The sequence below is a fragment of the Patagioenas fasciata genome, chromosome 33 (genome assembly GCF_037038585.1).
Source record: "Patagioenas fasciata isolate bPatFas1 chromosome 33, bPatFas1.hap1, whole genome shotgun sequence".
In the NCBI taxonomy this organism is placed as follows: domain Eukaryota; kingdom Metazoa; phylum Chordata; class Aves; order Columbiformes; family Columbidae; genus Patagioenas; species Patagioenas fasciata.
Genome location: NC_092552.1, coordinates 2,876,510 through 2,896,458, shown reverse-complemented (window position 1 = coordinate 2,896,458; position 19,949 = coordinate 2,876,510). Strand labels below are relative to the sequence as shown.

The following is a 19,949-nucleotide window of genomic DNA, read 5'->3' as shown; positions in this document are numbered from 1 at the left end:
CAGGGCCCATTGTGACGTCCCAGGACCCCCCATTGTCCCCAGGGTGCATTGTGACACCGTGGGGACCCCCTTTGTCCCCAGAGCCCATTGTGGCATCCTGGGGAGCCCCCTTTGTCCCCAGGGCCCATTGTGACATTTCTGGACCCCCCACTGTCTCCAGGGCCCATTGTGAACATCCTGGGGACCCCTCTTCGTCCCCAGGGCCCATTGTGACATCCTGGGCTGCCCCATATGTCACCAGGGCCCATTTTGACACCGTGGGGACCCCCTGTTGTCCTCACGGCCCATTGTGACATCCCAGGACCCCCAATTGTCCCCAGGGCCCATTGTGACACCATGGGGAACCCTCTTGTCACTGGGGACGCATTGTGACACAATGGGGACCCCACCTTTGTCTCAAGTGCCCATTGTGACATCCTGGGGACCCCTCTTTGTCCCCAGGGCCCATTGTGACGTCCCAGGACCCCGTTTGTCCCCAGGGCCCATTGTGACATCCCAGGGCCCCACTTTGTCCCCAGGGCCCATTGTTACAGGGTGGGACCCCCCTTGTCCCCAGGGCCCATTGTGACATCCTGGTGACTCCCTTTGTCCCCAGGGCCCATTGTGGCACCATGGGGACCCTCTTTGTCACTGGGGCCCATTGTGACATCCCAGGACCCCACTTTGTCTTAGAAGGTCACTGATCGGACTACTGGTGCATCCTGACTCTGCTTTCTCAATAAACATTGAAGAACACCTGGGGTTTGTTTGCTCCAAGGGAAAACTTCCCTGCCACGGTTCCTGGTTCCCGGTCCTGTTTCCCGGTCCGGTTTGGCTTCGCTATCAGAACAGCTGCTGCCTCCACAGCCGCGCTCAAAGTCCCCGTTGTGACACCGGGATGGCGGGAGAAGGGGGGTGGCGGGGGCGGCAGCGGCGGCGATTGGGGGGGGGCAGTCGGGGCTGGGCGGACAAGCGGCGGCTGCTGCGGCTCCTCAGGCAGCGACAGCAGCAGCGATCGGGGGGACGTGGGGGGCGGACAAGCGGCGGCTGCTGCGGCTCCTCAGGCAGCGACAGCAGCAGCGATCGGGGGGACGTGGGGGGCGGACAAGCGGCGGCTGCTGCGGCTCCTCAGGCAGCGACAGCAGCAGCGATCGGGGGGACGTGGGGGGCGGACAAGCGGCGGCTGCTGCGGCTCCTCAGGCAGCGACAGCAGCAGCGATCGGGGGGACGTGGGGGGCGGAAAAGCGGCGGCTGCTGCAGCTCCTCAGGCAGCGACAGCAGCAGCGATCGGGGGGACGTGGGGGGCGGACAAGCGGCGGCTGCTGCGGCTCCTCAGGCAGCGACAGCAGCAGCGATCGGGGGGACGTGGGGGGGCGGACAAGCGGCGGCTGCTGCGGCTCCTCAGGCAGCGACAGCAGCAGCGATCGGGGGGACGTGGGGGGGCGGACAAGCGGCGGCTGCTGCGGCTCCTCAGGCAGCGACAGCAGCAGCGATCGGGGGGACGTGGGGGGGCGGAAAAGCGGCGGCTGCTGCGGCTCCTCAGGCAGCGACAGCAGCAGCGATCGGGGGGACGTGGGGGGCGGACAAGCGGCGGCTGCTGCGGCTCCTCAGGCAGCGACAGCAGCAGCGATCGGGGGGACGTGGGGGGGCGGACAAGCGGCGGCTGCTGCGGCTCCTCAGGCAGCGACAGCAGCAGCGATCGGGGGGACGTGGGGGGCGGACAAGCGGCGGCTCCTCCGGCCGCGGCCAGGACGTGGCTTCGCCGGCACCGGGGCCCGAGACCGCGCGCTGTGGGGCTGCGGGGCGGCTGTGGGGCCGGGGGGCTCCGGGGGTCCCGCAGCGGCCGCTGTGGGGCGGGATGGGGCGGCTGTGGAATTACCTGTGGGGCACTCATGGGGCTGCTGTAGGGGTCTTAAGAGGCATGTCTGGAGCACTTATGGGGCGACTATGGGGCAGGTGCTGGGCTGCTACAGCGGGACCTGTGGGGCACCCAGGTATGTGCACCCAGCACCGCGTGCACGCACACGCAGCTACACACTGATGTGTAAGCAAACACGTGGCCACACACACGCACACTTCCACAAGCGTGCCCAGTCCCATCTATTGACAGAAAGACGTACGTGAAATGTACTGACGTGCTTGAGGGTAAACACGTGCGTGGATGTTTGGCACACTGCACACACGCACACGTCTGAACGATGATGCTCCAGCTTTAGCATAAATGGAGCTGACATCAAGGCACTCACATGTGGACAGACCAACGTTTATAGGCACTAAGGCTTTCGCGCACAGGTTCGTCCAAGAACAGGCACATACCTGCAGGCACCCTCCGAATGTGTGTTCTGTGCATTCTCTTAAGGGACGCTAGATGGCAGCAAAGACCATGAAATTATTAACCTCAGTCTAACCCTAGGTTTATGACATTTTTTCTTACTATAGATGCGTTTGATGCTAAAAATTCCCCCAAATTGTAATGAATATGCGATAATTGTGTGAATACAAGCATCGCAAGAGCATCCAGTTTTTGGAGCACTTATGGAACATGATAAAGCCAGGCAGAGCCTGACAAAGCGCGACAGAGCCCAACAGGGCTTGACAGAGCCTGATAGAACTCAACAGGGGCCGACAAATCCCGACAGCGCCTGACAGCGAACAGTGGAGTCTGGCAGGGCCTGACAGAGGCTGTCAAAGCACGACAGAGCCAGAGGAGCCTGACAGAGCCCAGCAAACCCGACAGGAATAGACAAGGCCTGGGTGCACAGACCTGGGTGCGTGTGGAAAGGTTTCTGCCTGTTTTCCAGTGAGGAATGGTGTGTGTGCACGTGGACAAACAGAAGGCGAAGCAGCTCGGTTCCGACACTGAAGAAGGCTGTACAGTCACGTAGACACGGGGGCTGCTCCACTCCTGCTCTCCAGCTCTCTTGCAGGACACAGAGGCCTCAGAGCCCTGTTCAGTTCAGTTCAGTTCCATACAATGTTCACTGACTGCAAGAAAATCCCTCAAATCCCCCACAATGTGGGGCTCAAAAGGGAGTCCCCCTGAAAAGAGGGGGTCACAGTCCAAAAATGCCTGAAAATTCCTGGGGGAGGATAAAACTTATTAAACCCTGTAAATATGAGCGTGAGAATTTCAAACAGAGAGAAGTCTGTCGTTTGTATTTATATATTGCAGAATGGTATTCATGTAGATATAAAATGATTTTAAAATAAAACCCCTTTTCTACTCTGTTATATAAAGGATTTTAGAATGTAAAAAATTTCTGTTGATGGTTTTAAGAATACAAACATCTTATCTATTTGTAGATTAAAAAGTGAAGGACTTGAAAAAGAAAAAAATATCTAGATAGGAACTTAAAATAGAAAAAAGTGTGAGTAGGCAGAGCTCTGTATAATTACTACGTGTTACATAGTCTAAATAGGTAATAAATATCATCTATATATATCCACTCACACCCGTATACATACCTTTAATTTATTAATAAATGTAAATCGATATCCCAGTCTAAATATATATAATTGTAAATATGTCAAAATCTGTAAATTTGAAAAGATACCTGAGTGTTAAAATGGAAGTTTAAATGTATTTAAGTGTAAATAGACACTGGATCAGAGCGCAGCGCGGGGCAAACGGGGACGGGTGATGATAGGCGGAGAGAATGGAAATTGACGTGCTTAGCTGGCCAATCAGATTGCGGAGAGGGAAGAGAAGGGGCGGGCCGCGGGGGAGGGGTTGTCTCGAGGGCTTCCCAATGCGCATGCGCAGAAATGGGCGCTGCGAGGTGCACGGGGCGCTCTCGGCGGCCACGTGCGCGCACCGTTGGAGCCCGGAGCGGACTCGCTGCGCCGCTGTTTCTGCGAGGCCCCGGGGAGTGCCCGGTCCGGCCCCGCCCGGCCCGCTCCGCTCCGTCTCAGAGCCCCCTGGAGAGCCGGGTCGGGCAGCCCCTTCTCGGCTCCACCTCTTCCCGAGCTAAGCCACGCCCCCTTGGGGCCGTGCCATGTTGACCGCACCCTCTCCCTACCCCAAGAGGCTCCTCCCATGGGGGCGTGCCCCAGAGAATGCCCGCCCCCAGACCACCTCCCATGGGGCGTGACACAGAGGCTCCGCCCCCCCGAGGGGCTCCCCGTGGGCGTGCCCTCTCAGTACCCGCCCCTCGGCACTGACCCCACCCCATGTAGGCGGGGCCACACCCAGCTGCCCCCTCCCATCTGTGACCCATAACCAACCCCATAGCAGCCCTATGGCTGCCCCACAGGTCCCGCTGTAGCAGCCCAGCACCTGCCCCATAGTCGCCCCATAAGTGCTCCAGACATGCCTCTTAAGAGCCCCTACAGCAGCCCCATGAGTGCCCCACAGGTAATTCCACAGCCGCCCCATCCCGCCCCACAGCGGCCGCTGCGGGACCCCCGGAGACCCCCGGCCCCACACCCGCCCCGCAGCCCCACAGCGCGCGGTCTCGGGCCCCGGTGCCGGCGAAGCCACGTCCTGGCCGCGGCCGGAGGAGCCGCCGCTTGTCCGCCCCCCACGTCCCCGCGATCGCTGCTGCTGTCGCTGCCTGAGGAGCCGCAGGAGCCGCCGCTTGTCCGCCCCCCCACGTCCCCCCGATCGCTGCTGCTGTTGCTGCCTGAGGAGCCGCAGCAGCCGCCGCTTTTCCGCCCCCCCACGTCCCCCCGATCGCTGCTGCTGTCGCTGCCTGAGGAGCCGCAGCAGCCGCCGCTTGTCCGCCCCCCACGTCCCCCCGATCGCTGCTGCTGTCGCTGCCTGAGGAGCCGCAGCAGCCGCCGCTTGTCCGCCCAGCCCCGACTGCCCCCCCCCAATCGCCGCCGCTGCCGCCCCCGCCACCCCCCTTCTCCCGCCATCCCGGTGTCACAACGGGGACTTTGAGCGCGGCTGTGGAGGCAGCAGCTGTTCTGATAGCGAAGCCAAACCGGACCGGGAAACAGGACCGGGAACCAGGAACCGTGGCAGGGAAGTTTTCCCTTGGAGCAAACAAACCCCAGGTGTTCTTCAATGTTTATTGAGAAAGCAGAGTCAGGATGTACCAGTAGTCCGATCAGTGGCCTTCTAAGACAAAGTGGGGTCCTGGGATGTCACAATGGGCCCCAGTGACAAAGAGGGTCCCCATGGTGCCACAATGGGCCCTGGGGACAAAGGGAGTCACCAGGATGTCACAATGGGCCCTGGGGACAAGGGGGGTCCCACCCTGTAACAATGGGCCCTGGGGACAAAGTGGGGCCCTGGGATGTCACAATGGGCCCTGGGGACAAATGGGGTCCTGGGACGTCACAATGGGTCCTGGGGATAAAGAGGGTCCCCAGGATGTCACAATGGGCACTTGAGACAAAGGTGGGGTCCCCATTGTGTCACAATGCGTCCCCAGTGACAAGAGGGTTCCCCATGGTGTCACAATGGGCCCTGGGGACAATTGGGGGTCCTGGGATGTCACAATGGGCCCTGAGGACAACAGGGGGTCCCCACGGTGTCAAAATGGGCCCTGGTGACATACGGGGCAGCCCAGGATGTCACAATGGGCCCTGGGGACAAAGAGGGGTCCCCAGGATGTTCACAATGGGCCCTGGAGACAGTGGGGGGTCCAGAAATGTCACAATGGGTCCTGGGGACAAAGGGGGCTCCCCAGGATGTCACAATGGGCTCTGGGGACACAGGGGGTCCCCACGGTGTCACAATGCACCCTGGGGACAATGGGGGGTCCTGGGACGTCACAATGGGCCCTGGGGACAAAGTGAGGTCCTGGGAAGTCACAATGGGCCCCAGTGACAAAGGGGGTCCCAATGGTGCCACAATGGGTCCTGGGGAAAAAGGGCGTCCCCAGGATGTCACAATGGGCCCTGGGGACAAGGGGGGGTCCTGGGACATCACAGTGGGCCCTGGGGAACAAGGGGGTCCCCAGGATGTCACAATGGGCTCTGGGGACAAGGGGTGATCCCCATAGTGTTACAATGGGTCCCAGTGACAACGGTGGTCCCCACGGTGCCACGGTGGGCCCTGGAGACAAGGGGGGTCCCCACGGTGTCACAATGGGCCTTGGGTACAAAGTGGGGTCCTGGGATGTCACATTGGACCACAGTGACAAAAGGGGTCCCCATGGTGTCACAATGGGCCCTGGGGACAAAGGAGGTCCCCACGGTGCCACAACGGGCCAGAGGGACAAGGCGGTCCCCATGATGTCACAATGGGCCCTGGGGACAATGGGAGGTCCTGGGATGTCACAATGAGCACTGGGGACAAACGGGGGTCCCTATGGTGTCACAATGAGTCCCCAGTGACAAGTGGGGTCCTGAGATGTCACAATGGGTCCTTGGGACAATGGGGGGTCCTGGGATGTCACAATGAGCCCTGGGGACAAACGGGGGTCCCCATGGTGTCACAATGGGTCACCAGTGACAAGGGGGGGTCCCCAGGATGTCACAATGGGCCCTGGGGACAATTGGGGTCCCCATGGTGTATACAATGGGTCCCCAGTGACAAGGGGGGTCCCCAGGATGTCACAATGGGCCCTGGGGACAAAGGGGGTCCTGGGACTTCACAATGGGCCCTGCGGACAAGGGCGGGTCCCCAGGATGTCACAATGGGCCCTGGGGACAATTGGGAGGTCCTGGGATGTGACAATGGGCCCTGGAGTCAAAGGGGTGTCCCCATGGTGTCACAATGGGCCCTGGGGACATAGGGGGGTCCTGGGATGTCACAATGGGCACTGGGAATAAAGAGGGGGTCCCCAGGGTGCAACTATGGGCCCTGGGGACAAGAGGGTCCCCAGGATGTCACAATGGGCCCTGGGGACAAGAGGGTCCCCAGGATGTCACAATTGGCCCTGAGGACAAGGGCAGGTCCCCATGGTGTCACAATGGGTCCGCAGTGACGAGGAGGGTCCCCATGGTGTCACAATTGGCCCTGGGGACAACGGGGGTCCCGATGGTGTCACAATGGGCCCTTGGGAAAAAGGCTGTCCCCTGAATGTCACAATGGGCCCTGGGGACAATGGGGGTCCCAAGGATGTCACAATGGGCTCTGGGGACAATGGGGGGTCCGGGGATGTCACAATGGGCCCTGGGGACAAAGAGGGGTCCTGGGACGTCACAATGGGCCCTGGTGACAAAGGGGGGTCCTGGGATGTCACAATGGGCCCTGGGGACAAAGGGGGCTCACCAGGATGTCACAATGGGCTCTGGGGACAAAGGGGTCCCCAGGATGTCACAATGGGCACTGGGGAGAAAGGGGTGGTCCCCATGGTGTCACAATGGGTCCCCAGTGACAAGGGGAGTCCCCAGGATGTCACAATGGGCCCCGGGGATAAAAGGGGTACCCAGGATGCCACAATGGGCCCTGGGGACAACTGGGCGGTCCCCAGGATGTCACAATGGGCCCTGGAAACAATTGGGGTGTCCTGAGATGTCGCAATGGGCCCTGGGGACAAAGGGGGATCCTGGGACATCACAATGGGCCCTGGGGACAAAGGGAGTCCCCACCCTGTCACAATGGGCCCTGGGGACAAAGAGGGTCCCCACCCTGTCACAATGGGCCCTGGGGACAAAGGGGGGTCCTGGGACGTCACAATGGGCCCTGGGGACAAAGGAGGTCCCCAGGATTTCACAATGGGCCATGGGGACAAGGGGTGTCCTGGAATGTCACAATGGGCACTGGGGACAAGGGGGTCCCCAGGATGTCACAATGGGCCCTGGGGATGACGGGGGGTCCTGGGACGTCACAATGGGCCCTGGGGACAATGGGGGGTCTTGGGATGTCACAATGAGCCCTGGGCACAACTGGGAGGTCCCTAAATGTCACAATGGGCCCTGGGGACAAAGGGGGTCCCCACGGTGTCACAATGGGCCCAGGGGACAGAGGGGAGTCCCCAGGATGTCACAACGGGCTCTGGGGACCAGGGGCGTCCCGAGGATGTCACAATGGGCCCTGGGGACAAAGTGGGGTCCTGGGAGGTCACAATGTGCCCTGGGCACAAAGGGGGTTTCCAGGATGTCACAATGGGCTCTGGGGACAACAGGGGTCCCGACGGTGTCACAATGGGCCCTTGGGACAAAGGCTGTCCCCTGAATGTCACAATGGGCCCTGGGGACAATGGGGGTCCCCAGGATGTCACAATGGACCCTGGGGACAATGGGGGGTCCGGGGACGTCACAATGGGCCCTGGGGACAAAGGGGGTCCCCAGGATGTCACAATGGGCCTTCAGTATAAAGTGGGGTCCTGGGATGTCACAATGGGCCCTGGGGACAAAGGGGGGTCCTGGGACGTCACAATGGGCCCTGCGGATCAAGGATGGTGCCCTGGATATCACAATGGGCTCTGGGGACAATTGGGGGTCCTGGAATGTCACAATGGTCCCTAGGGACAAAGGGGGGTCCCTTGGATGTCACAATGGGGCTGGGGACAAAGGGGGTCCTGGGATGTCACAATGGGCCCTGGGGACAAAGGGGGTCCCCAGGTTGTCACAATGGGCCCTGGGGACAAAGGGGGTCCCCACGGTGTCACAATGGGCCCTGAGGACAAAGGGGGTCCCCAGGTTGTCACAATGGGCCCTGGGGACAAGGGGGTCCTCAGGATGTCACATTGGGCCGTGGGGACAAAGAGGGGTCCCCAGGATTTCACAATGGACCCTGGGGACAAAGGGGGGTCCTGGGACGTCACAATGGGCCCTGGGGACAAAGGGTTCCCCAGGATGTCACAATGGGCTCTGGGGACAAAGGAGGTCCCCAGGATGACACAATGGGCCCTGGGGATGACGGGGGGTCCTGGGACGTCACAATGGGCCCTGGGGACAATGGGACGTCCTGATATGTTACAATGAACCCTGGGCACAATTGGGGGGTCCTTAGATACCACAATGGGCCCTGTGGACAAAGGGGGTCCCCACGGTGTCACAATGGGCTCTGGGGACAAAGGGGAGTCCCCAGTATGTCACAATGGGCCCTGGAGACAATGAGGGGTCCTGGGATGTCACAATGGGCCCTGGGGACAACGGGGGTCCCGACGGTGTCACAATGGGCCCTAGGGACAAAGGCTGTCCCCTGAATGTCACAATGGGCCCTGTGGACAATGGGGGTCCCCAGGATGTCACAATGGGCTCTGGGGACAATGGGGGATCCGGGGACGTCACAATGGGCCCTGGGGACAAAGGGGGTCCCCAGGACGTCACAATGGGCCCCAGTGACAAAGGGGGTCCCAATGGTGCCACAATGGGTCCTGGGGAAAAAGGGGGTCCCCAGGATGTCACAATGGGCTCTGGGGACAAGGGGGGGTCCCCAGGATGTCACAATGGGCTCTGGGGACAAGGGGGGGTCCCCATAGTGTTACAATGGGTCCCCAGTGACAAGGGTGGTCCCCAGGATGTCACTATGGGCCCTGGGGACAAAGGGGGTCCTGGGACTTCACTATGGGCCCTGGGGACAAGGGGGTCCCCAGGATGTCACAATGGGCCCTTAGGACAAGGGAGGTCCCCAAGGTGTCACAATGGGCCCTGGGGACAATGGGGAGTCCTGGGACATCACAACAGGCCTGGGGACAAGGGGGATCTCCACCCTGTCACAATGGGCCCTGGGGACAAAGGGGGGTCCTGGGATGTCACAATTGGCCCTGGGGACAAAGGGGGTCCCCATGGTGCCACAATGGGCCCTGGGGACAAAGGGGAGTCCCCAGGATGTCACAATGGGCCCTGAGGACAAGGGGAGGTCCCCATGGTGTCACAATGGGTCCTCAGTGAGAAGGGGGTCCCCCATGGTGTCACAATGGGCCCTGGGGACAAGGGGGATCCCCAGGGTGTCACAATGGACCCTGGGGAGAAGGGTTTAGGGGGTTGTGTTAGGGGGTTGGAGGATTAGGTGGTGCAGGATTTGGGGGTGCAAGGATTTTGCGGGGCCTGATTTGTGGCTGCAGAGTCTGGGGTTGCAGGTTCCAGGGGTGCAGGATTTGGGGGTTCAGGGTTTAGGGCAGTAGGATCTTTGGGTGCAGGAGTTTGGGGTGCTGGGTTTGGGGGCCAGGATTTGGGGTTGCAGGATTTAGGGGTGCAGTGGTTTGGAGTGCAGTGTTTTGGGGTGCAGGGTTTGGGGAAGGAGGATATGGGGGTGCAGGGTATAGGAGAGCAGGATCTTGGGGTGCAGGGGTTTGGGGTGGGGGGCTTGGTAGGGCAGGGTTTGGGGGTGGAAATTTTATTGGGTAGGGCTGGGGGTGCAGGATTTGGGGGTGAAGGGGTTGTGGGGTGCAGGGTTGTGGGGTGCAGGGTTTGGGAGATCGGTACGTGGGGCTGGAGGATTTGGGGGTGCAGGGTTTGGAGCAGCAGAATCTGGGGGTGCAGAGTTGGGGGGTGCAAGATTGGGGGTAGCAGGGTTTTGGGGAGCAGCGTTTCGGGGTCAGGCTTTAGGGGGACAGGGTTTGGGGGGCAGGGTTGGGAGGGATGATTTTGGGGTGCAGGGTTTAGGGCAGCAGGATCTTGGGGTGAAGGGGTTTGGGGTGAAGGGTTTGGTAGGACAGGATTTGGGGTGCAGGTTTTTAGGGTGCAACTTGTGGGGGTCAGGATTTGGGGTACAGGGTTTGGGGGTGCAGGGTTTAGTGGTGCAGGGTTTGGGGGTGCAGGTCTTGGGGAGGCAGAATTAGGGTGCAAGACTTGAGGGTGCAGGGTTTGGGGGTTTGGGACATGGGGCTGGAGGATTTGGGGGTGCAGGATTTGGGGTGCAGTGTGTGGGGGTGTGTCCTGGTTTTGTTAAAAACAAGTTTCTTTTTTAGTGAATTTGCCTGTCAGCCAAAGCCTTCATGTCAGCTGCATTTTCCTGGAGAACCAGACACATGTTTTGGTTAAACCCAGCAAGGGAATGGAAACTTATTGATAAGCACGGATGGACATCTCGCGAGAGGGGCAATGAGAAAACTGATGACTGAGAGACTGACCAACGGTGAATAACATTCCATTCACGTGAATACTTCATATAAAAGCGGGAGATCACGAGGATCTCGGCCCTTTTCTCCTCATGGCTGACATCAGGAGAGGACCTTGCTGGTCGTCCCTGCGAACGGAGGCCAGTGACAGACTGAATCCAGCTCCGGTTGGCTGCAGAGTCCAGTCCAGGACTTTGGGTGCTGGCTCTGCAGTTGCTCAGACTTACAAGATGGGTTTTGTATATTTGTATTATTTTCTCTGTTCTTATCAGTAGCATCAGTAAAACATCTTGAACTTTTCCAACTCTCTCCCCTCTGTGCTTCTTCCCCTCCCGATCGCCTGTGCTGAGTGGGAAGGGGGGAGAGGGAGGGGCAAAAGGGGGAAGTGGGGGGGAGAGGAGGTTGACAACACATCTGCCAGGGTTTGATTGTCACCCCGCAATCCTAACCCTCGACAGATAATTGGCGCCCAATGTGGGGCCAGAGAACGGGGTAAATTTGGAGATTTTTGGCTTTTCTACTGCTCTGACGTACCTTCCAATTTTCTTGGCACGGTGCTAGCTCATAGAGTTGTGATACTCGCGCGTCTGTTTGATTCGGATATTATTTAGTCGTGATGATGATCCTGTGTGGTTTGGCACTGGTTTATTTCATTATACTGCAGCCGCTAATGTATTTTTACTCGTTTTTGCTTTACCTTGAAAAACCTCCAGGAGAGATTAAAGAGCAGAATGGCTCTATATTTGCTAATTGGTCAAGCGAATCTTTAGAAAGGCTGACTAACAATACTTTTGTGATTTCGCTGGGACAGTTTGCAAATGTGTTAGAGAACTTTGAATACCCTTGGAGCTTTGATAGAACTGTGATGGTGTTATCTGGTTTGCTGAATGTGTGTCAGTTTGTGTTACTGTTAAGAGAAATGAGGTTCAATAGGAGGTTTGCGTCTCTTCTTAGTCCTGAGATTTGCGGTGCGCCTTCGGAAGCTTTAGCAAAAAGCACTCCTGGCCGCTCGAGAAAAGGCAAAACAGCCAAAGCTGCTGCTGCAGCCACTGCCCCCCAACCGCGGCTTCGCAGGCTGAAGCTCCAGCTCCTCCGCATTGCTCCTCTGCCAAGGTCGCTGCAGATAACGTTACTTCTCCAGCCTCAAAGGCTGACAAGGCAGCCCCCCCGCCTTCACACACTGGGCACTGTTGCTGCTGTAACCACAGCAATCACTGTGACAGTCATTCAGACTCTGGAAATGAATCAAATGATGGTGAACCCATATCAGCATCAGTTGCTGGTTGTAAGAAAGTCACTAGAAAGACCACCCGTGCAGCAGGTGATGGCACAGGGCCAACATCAACCCAAGGGGCATCATCAGGGCAGGGAGGAGATGAAGTGACCACCACTCGGTCCTTTTCTCCAGGTGAGCTGAGAGACCTGCGAAAAGACTTCAGTCATCGTGAAGGCGAGAATATTTTAACCTGGCTGCTGCGATGCTGGGACAATGGGGCAGAAACAATTGAATTGGAAGGTGGTGAAGCCAGGCAACTGGGATCTCTGTCAAAAGATTCCGCCATTGATAGGGTAATTTCAAGAGAGTCTAATGCCGCTACTCTCTGGACCCGACTCCTGCAGCTATGAAAGTCAGATTTCCCTACAAGGAAGATTGTATATCCACGTTAGGGAAATGGAATACTATGGAGAGAGGTATCCAGTTCCTGAGAGAATGAGCTGTGCGAGAGATCATCTATCTAGGACCAAACAGCCAAGAGGGGACAGACCCAGATAGAATCAATTGTACAAAATCTATGTGGCGCAGATTTGTACAAAGTGCACCACCTGCATATGCTAAGTCATTGGCAGGAATGGTCTGGTCAGCTAGAGGTGCACAAGAAATTAATGAAGTGATTGAGCAGCTCCGGTACTTTGAGGACAGCCTTGCTGGTTCTCTACGGGCTTGTGTCTCCGCTGTGGAGAAACTGTGTGAAAAATCTGATGACCGGTTTGAAAAGCTGCTGCAAGAAATCCAAGAGCTCAGAGCAGACTCGTACCGTTCACGACCTGCACAAACCTATGTTTCAGCTGTTAGGAGAAGGCGTTTCCAATCTCGAGAGAGAGGGCAGAGACAGCCCACAAAAAGAGGTTCACTGTGGTTCTTCCTACATGAGCAGGGAGAAAACATGAACAAGTGGCATGGAAGGCCGACCTCAGAACTTCAGGAACGAGTACGTGAGATAAAAGGAAAAACTCCTAGGAAGGTGGCTGCTCCAGTTTACAAAAGGAGCAGAAGAGATTCTGATGCTCTTGAAGGAACCTCTAATTCACACCCAGAGACTGTGCAAAACAGGAATTAGAGGTGCCCTGCCTCCAACCAGGTGGAGGAAAGGGATAACAGAGTTTATTGGACTGTACAAATACTATGGCCTGGTACAACACAACCCCAGGAGTACAAAGCTTTAGTGGACACTGGTGCTCAGTGCACAATAATTCCTTCTGATTATAAAGGAACGCAATCCATCAATATTGTTGGAGTGACTGGGGGATCCCAGGAGCTGACTGTTGTAGAGGCTGAAATGAGCCTAACTGGAAAGAACTGGCAAAAGCATCCCATTGTGACTGGTCCAGATGCTCCGTGCATCCTTGGCATAGACCACCTCAGGAGAGGGTATTTTAAGGACCCAAAAGGGTATAGGTGGGCATTTGGTATAGCAGCTGTGGACACTGAGAAAATTGAACAACTGTCTCATTTACCGGGTCTTTCAGATGACCCCTCTGTTGTAGGACTGCTGATGGTTGACGATCAGCAGGTGCCAATTGCTACCACGACGGTGCATCGCCGGCAATATCGCACCAATCGAGACTCTTTGATTCCTATCCAGAAGCTGATCCGTCAATTGGAAAGCCAGGGTGTGATCAGTAAGACCCGCTCACCTTTTAACAGCCCAATCTGGCCAGTGCGTTAGTCTGGTGACGAGTGGAGACCAACTGTAGGCTATCGTGGCCTGAATGAAGTTACACCACCACTGAATGCTGCTGTGCCTGACATGCTAGAACTGCAATTTGAACTGGAGTCAAAGGCAGTGAAGTGCGATGCTACAATTGACATTGCTCATGCATTTTTCTCTATTCCTGCAGCAGCAGAGTGCAGGCCGCAGTTTGCTTTCACCTGGAGGGGCATCCAGTATACATGGAATCACTTGCCCCAGGGGTGGAAACACAGTGCTACCATCTGCCATGGGCTGATCCAGACCACGCTGGAGCAAGGTGAAGCTCCAGAACACTTGCAATATATTGATGACATCATTGTATGGGGCGACACAGCGAAAGAAGTCTTCAAAAAAGTGAGAGAATAATTCCTATTCTTTTGGATGCTGGTTTTGCCATAAAACGAAGCAAGGTCAAGGGACCTGCACGAGAGATCCAGTTTTTAGGAATAAAATGGCAAGATGGCCGTCGTCAGATCCCAATGGATGTGATCAACAAAATTGCAGCAATGTCTCCACCTACTAATAAAAAGGAGACACAGACTTTCTTGGGCGTTGTAGGTTTTTGGAGAATGCACATTCCTGACTACAGCCACATTGTGAGCCTCTCTATCGAGTGACTCGTAAAAAGAACCAATTTGAGTGGGGCCCTGAACAACGCCAAGCCTTTGAACAAATGAAGCGTGAGATAACTCATGCGGTGGCCCTTGGACCAGTCCGAACTGGACTAGGTGTTAAAAATGTGCTCTACACCGCAGCCGGAGATAATGGACTTACCTGGAGCCTCTGGCACAAAGCACCAGGAGAAACCCGAGGTCGACCCTTAGGTTTTTGGAGTCGAGGATACAAAGGATCTGAGGCCAACTGTACTGCAACTGAAAAGGAGATACTGGCAGCATATGAAGGAGTTGGAGCTGCTTCAGAAGTGATGGGCACTGAAGCACAGCTCCTCCTGCACCTCGACTGCCGGTGCTGAGCTGGGTGTTCAAAGGGACGGTTCCCTCTCCACATCATGCAACCGAAGTTACGTGGAGTAAATGGATCGCACTGATCACGCAACGAGCTCGAATTGGGAGTCCCAACCGTCCAGGGATATTAGAAGTGATTACAGACTGGCCAGAAAGCAAAGACTTTGGGATGTCTGCAGATGAGGAGGAAGTAAAACGTGCTGAAGAAGCACCACCATATAATCCGCTTTCAGAGACTGATAAGCAGTGTGCACTGTTCACAGGTGGATCCTGTCGTCTGTAGGAAAACATCGAAGGTGAAAGCTGCTGTGTGGAGTCCCACACGACAAGTTACAGAAGCCACTGAAGGACAAGGTGAATCCAGTCAGTTTGCAGCAGTGAAAGCCATCCAGCTGGCTTTGGACATTGCTGAACGAGAGAAGTGGCCAATGCTTTGTCTCTATACTGACTCATGGATGGGAGCAAATGCCTTGTGGGGGTGGCTACAGCAATGGAAGAAAAGCAACTGGCAGCGCAGAGGTGAAACCATTGGGAACCACGCTGTGGGAAGACATTGCTGCTCGGCTGGAGAGCCTGCCTGGGGAAGTTGGTCATGTAGATGCTCATGTGCCTAAAAGTCGAGCCACCGAGGAACATCGAAACAACCAACAAGCAGATCAAGCTGCTAAGATTAAAGTAGCTGAGGTGGACTTGGACTGGCAACATAAAGGTGAACTTCTCCTAGCTCGGTGGGCCCATGGTGCTTCAGGGCATCAAGGTAGAGATGCAACATACAAATGGGCTCGTGATCGAGGGGTGGATTTAACTATGGACACTGTTTCACAGGTTATTCATGAATGTGAAACTTGCGCCGAAATCAAACAAGCAAAACAGTTAAAACCTGTATGGTATGGGGGGCGATGGTTAAAGTATAAGTATGGAGAAGCTTGGCAGATTGATTATATTACACTTCCACAAACACGTCAAGGTAAGCGTTATGTACTTACAATGGTGGAAGCAACCACTGGATGGTTGGAAACATCTGCCGTACCTCCTGCTACAGCCCGAAATACCATCTTGGGCCTTGAGAAGCAAGTCCTTTGGTGGCCGGGTACGCCAGAAAGAATTGAATCAGACAATGGTACTCATTTCAAAACCAGTATTATAGACAATTGGGCCAAAGAACATGGTATTGAGTGGGTGTATCATATTCCATATCATGCACCAGCCTCTGGGAAAATTGAAAGGTACAATGGTTTGTTAAAAACTACACTAAAGGCACTTGGTGGTGGAGCCTTTAAAAACTGGGATTCACATTTAGCAAAAGCCACTTGGTTGGTCAACACCAGGGGATCAACCAATCGAGCCGGGCCTGCCCAATCAGAAATTCTATGGACTGTAGAAGGAGATAAAGTCCCTGTAGTACACATGGAAAATATGTTAGGAAAGGCAGTCTGGGTTCCTCCTGCATCGGGCACAGGCAAACCTATTCGTGGGATTGTTTTTGCCCAGGGACCTGGCAGCACCTGGTGGGTGATGCTTAAGGATGGAGAAGTTCGGTGTGTACCTCAAGGGGATTTGATTTTAGGTGAAAATATGCAATGCTGAACTGTATGATGTGAATTGCCGCACTAACAATGTTTAATAAGTGTCTTTCAGATCGAGACAATGGTGATGAAACCAGCGCTGGCTTCTTCGAGTGGCGCCCGACACCTTCTTGGAAGTTGGTGTCCTTAACCCACCAACAGGGGTCATGAGATGCACTTGGACCATTTTCCCTGCCCTGGGAGACTGTGGTGACAAAATGAACTTAATGAACTTTTCAAAGGATGGTCCACTGATTAATTACTCCTGTGTATATATGTACATATGTATATATATATATAGTAGTAGTGATTAATTAGATTGTATTGATAGATTGTATTGATAAGGTTTAAGTATTCAGTGAATGTCATATGATAAGGGGTGGAATGTCCTGGTTTTGTTAAAAACAAGTTTCTCTTTTAGTGAATTTGCCTGTCAGCTAAAGCCTTCATGTCAGCTGCATTTTCCTGGAGAACCAGACACATGTTTTGGTTAAACCCAGCAATGGAATGCAAACTTATTGATAAGCACGGATGGACATCTCGCGAGAGGGGCAACGAGAAACTGGTGATCGAGAGACTGACCAACGGTGAATAACATTCCATTCACGTGAATACTTCATATAAAAGTGGGAGATCACGAGGATCTCGTCCCCTTTGCCTTTTGTCTCTTTCCCTTTTTTTCCTCATGGCCGACATCAGGAGAGGACCTTGCTGGTCGTCCCTGCGAACTGAGGCCAGTGACAGACTGAATCCAGCTCCGGTTGGCTACAGAGTCTAATCCAGGACTTTGGGTGCTGGCTCTGCAGTTGCTGAGACTTACAAGATTGGTTTTGTATATTTTGTATTATTTTCTCTATTCTTATTACTAGCATTAGTAAAACATCTTTAACTTTTCCAACTCCCTTCTCTCTGTCCTTCTTTCCCTCCCGATCGCCTGTCCTGAGTGGGAAGGGGGGAGAGGGAGGGGCAAAAGGGGGAAGTGGGGGGGAGAAGAGGTTAACAATACATCTGCCAGGGTTTGATTGTCACCCCGCAATCCTAACCCTCGACACTCTGTCTACAACTACCTAATAGGGAGTTATAGAGAAGACTGAGCCAATTTTTTTTGGAGGTGTATAGCAAAAGGACAAGAGGTAACAAACTGCAGGAAGGGAAATTCCAACTGAAATAAAAATATATCAGCTTCACCGTGGAGTGGGTTTAGTGGTGTGACAAGGGTCGGAGAGGTTATGGGAACTCCAGTCATGGAAACATTCAAAACTTGGCTGATCAGCCTGACCTGACTTTGAAGCCAGCACTGCACAAGAAGGGTTTGGACAAGAGAGTGTGAGCTAAATTATGAGTTTATGAAGATTGAATGAAAGTAACACATGGAAATGCATTCCCGGAGTCCAGAGCTTCTTTCACACTCAATTTCAGGAAGAAAATTGTGTTCCCGTAGGGACAAACAGGATATCAGGAGATCTCAAAAACTCAAGAATATTTAATGTGAAGGAATAATCAAGAATGAATCCAAAAGGTAAGGAAGGATTTCAAGAAAAATTGGACCACTATTTCAATAAACATTATGAAGCCCAGGAGCCAGACTCCCCCACTCCTGAAGCCACGCGATAAACAAAACAACACCTGAGCTCAGTCGCTGCTCCTGCCCCAGCATCCAGACCTGGCAGGACATTTCCTAATATCCCACAACCTGAGCACCTTTCAAGCAGGTTACAGTTAAAATTAAAGCTTCCCATGGAAATGCTGCTTTTCTCTCTCTGCCTTTCAAAGCACAGATTAACTAGAAGTCAGGAGTTAACACGACCCACATCTAACATCAAAAGCTGCTGATGTTTAGCTGAGCATAAGTGACAGGTCTGATTCTTTCTTGGCACAAAAGAGTTATTAACTTTTTCAAGGCCCTGTTTTTGCATTTCCCACTACGTCATTACTTCAGTTCTTGTGTGATGGACCAGACCACAAGGCACCAAACTTTCAGTACGTACTTAGGAGAACAGGTGTTAAGAAGGACAGCAACAAGTTACAAACCGGGGTTCTACAAGAGTTTATGGTGTTCCAAACCTCTCGATTCGGCTGCTGGGAACCTTCTCAAATTTTACTAATCAGCCTTAAACTCTGAAAGGCTCTTTGAGCAGTAATATCTACTGCTTCAAAGTATGAGATTTCAGGGGAAAAAAAAGTCTCTCCGTTGTTGGAAGATAATATTCCTAAATCTGAACAACTTCCCCTTGGTACAGAACTGGCTCTGGTGGAAATTCAGTTTTAGCAATTAAGTCAAAGCTGGGTTTGATTCAATTATCACCTTTTTAAATGCCACCCTTCATGCACATACTGAGCATCTGACCATCAAGAAGCTAAGAGGACATGCCAGTACAGGCCAACAAGCTAAGCTGGATCTAACTTCAGGGCCAGTAACCCACTAACTATCCACCACCTGCTTCAGTACAATAAAATACTTTGCCTGTGTGGTGGAACAGTGCCATTAATCCCCACATTTACACGTGTGGAACTGAGGCTCCCAAAGATGAGCGCAGCTCCATCGCACTCACCATCAGTCATTTAAGTGCTGAAGTCGGAAGCCCAAAGCTCCCTTCAGCTGGTCCCTTCTACAGCCAGAGGGCGTTTCAACCCACCCCAAACCTGCACATCCATCTGGAATTACTCATCCCTCCCCGCTGACCACAAGAGGCTGGAAAGTAACTAAGCTTCTCAAAGCCATGGGCAATGGTTCTGGAATCCATCCAAAACTAACAAGGAATTAAGGAATGGCCTAAGGTCACCCACTTTACTCAGGGCACACATGTGCTGTGTCATTTTTAGGTAGGAGACTGCATTCTGCCCACCAGAGCTAGAGGAACACAGCTCCGCAGCCTCTTGTAGCATCGGGACAAGCTTCAAGTCCCACAGGACAGCAACTGCACTTACTTGGAAGATATTGGAGAAGTCTCTCAAGTTGAAAATGTAGTGGAACTTGATGGCTGTTGGAAGGAATGTAGCGGCTACTTTCTGGTGCAGTCCCAGGGCAAGGGCAATCAGCTGCTGAGCTGATTTTTGCACAGCCCCCGAGAAATTTCCACTTGTCAGGTGCTGCGTTCAAATGGTGCTATAGATCCTGGACAAGGCATCCTGCCCAGGGATGGACAGCGCGAAGACACAGAAGTGACGCTGAGGGAGAGAAAGGAAGGCATGGAAAGGTCAGAGAGGTAGAAAAACACCTTTCAAGCAAAATGCCCTTGGGGATTTGCTGTGATAATCTCATCTAGGCTCCCTTTCCCATGAAATGCTGGACCAGATGATCTTTTGAGGTCCCTTCCAACCTGGGTTGTTCTATGATTCTCTGATTTGCAGTCCACCTGAACAAGGTTATTTCCCTCTCCCAGTTTGCCAGCAGAGCTCAGGTGGGAAGTGACATCACTCTGCTCACTAAACCAGGGATTTTCAACTGCATCTCACCAATGCTACACTGGAAGTGCAGTCCACTGAAGAGCCAAAGGGCTCTGAAGGTCCCACCGACCGCTGACAAAGCCCAGTCACTGTCTCTATTAAGAGCAGCCCCTGGAA

General features: G+C 54.4%; 1 pseudogene; it reads right to left on the bottom strand.

Moving 5' to 3' along the window:
- Nucleotides 1–17,850: 17,850 nt before the first annotated feature.
- LOC136115818 (dynein axonemal heavy chain 9-like) overlaps nt 17,851–19,949 on the bottom strand; it is an 80,664-nt pseudogene continuing 78,565 nt past the window's right edge.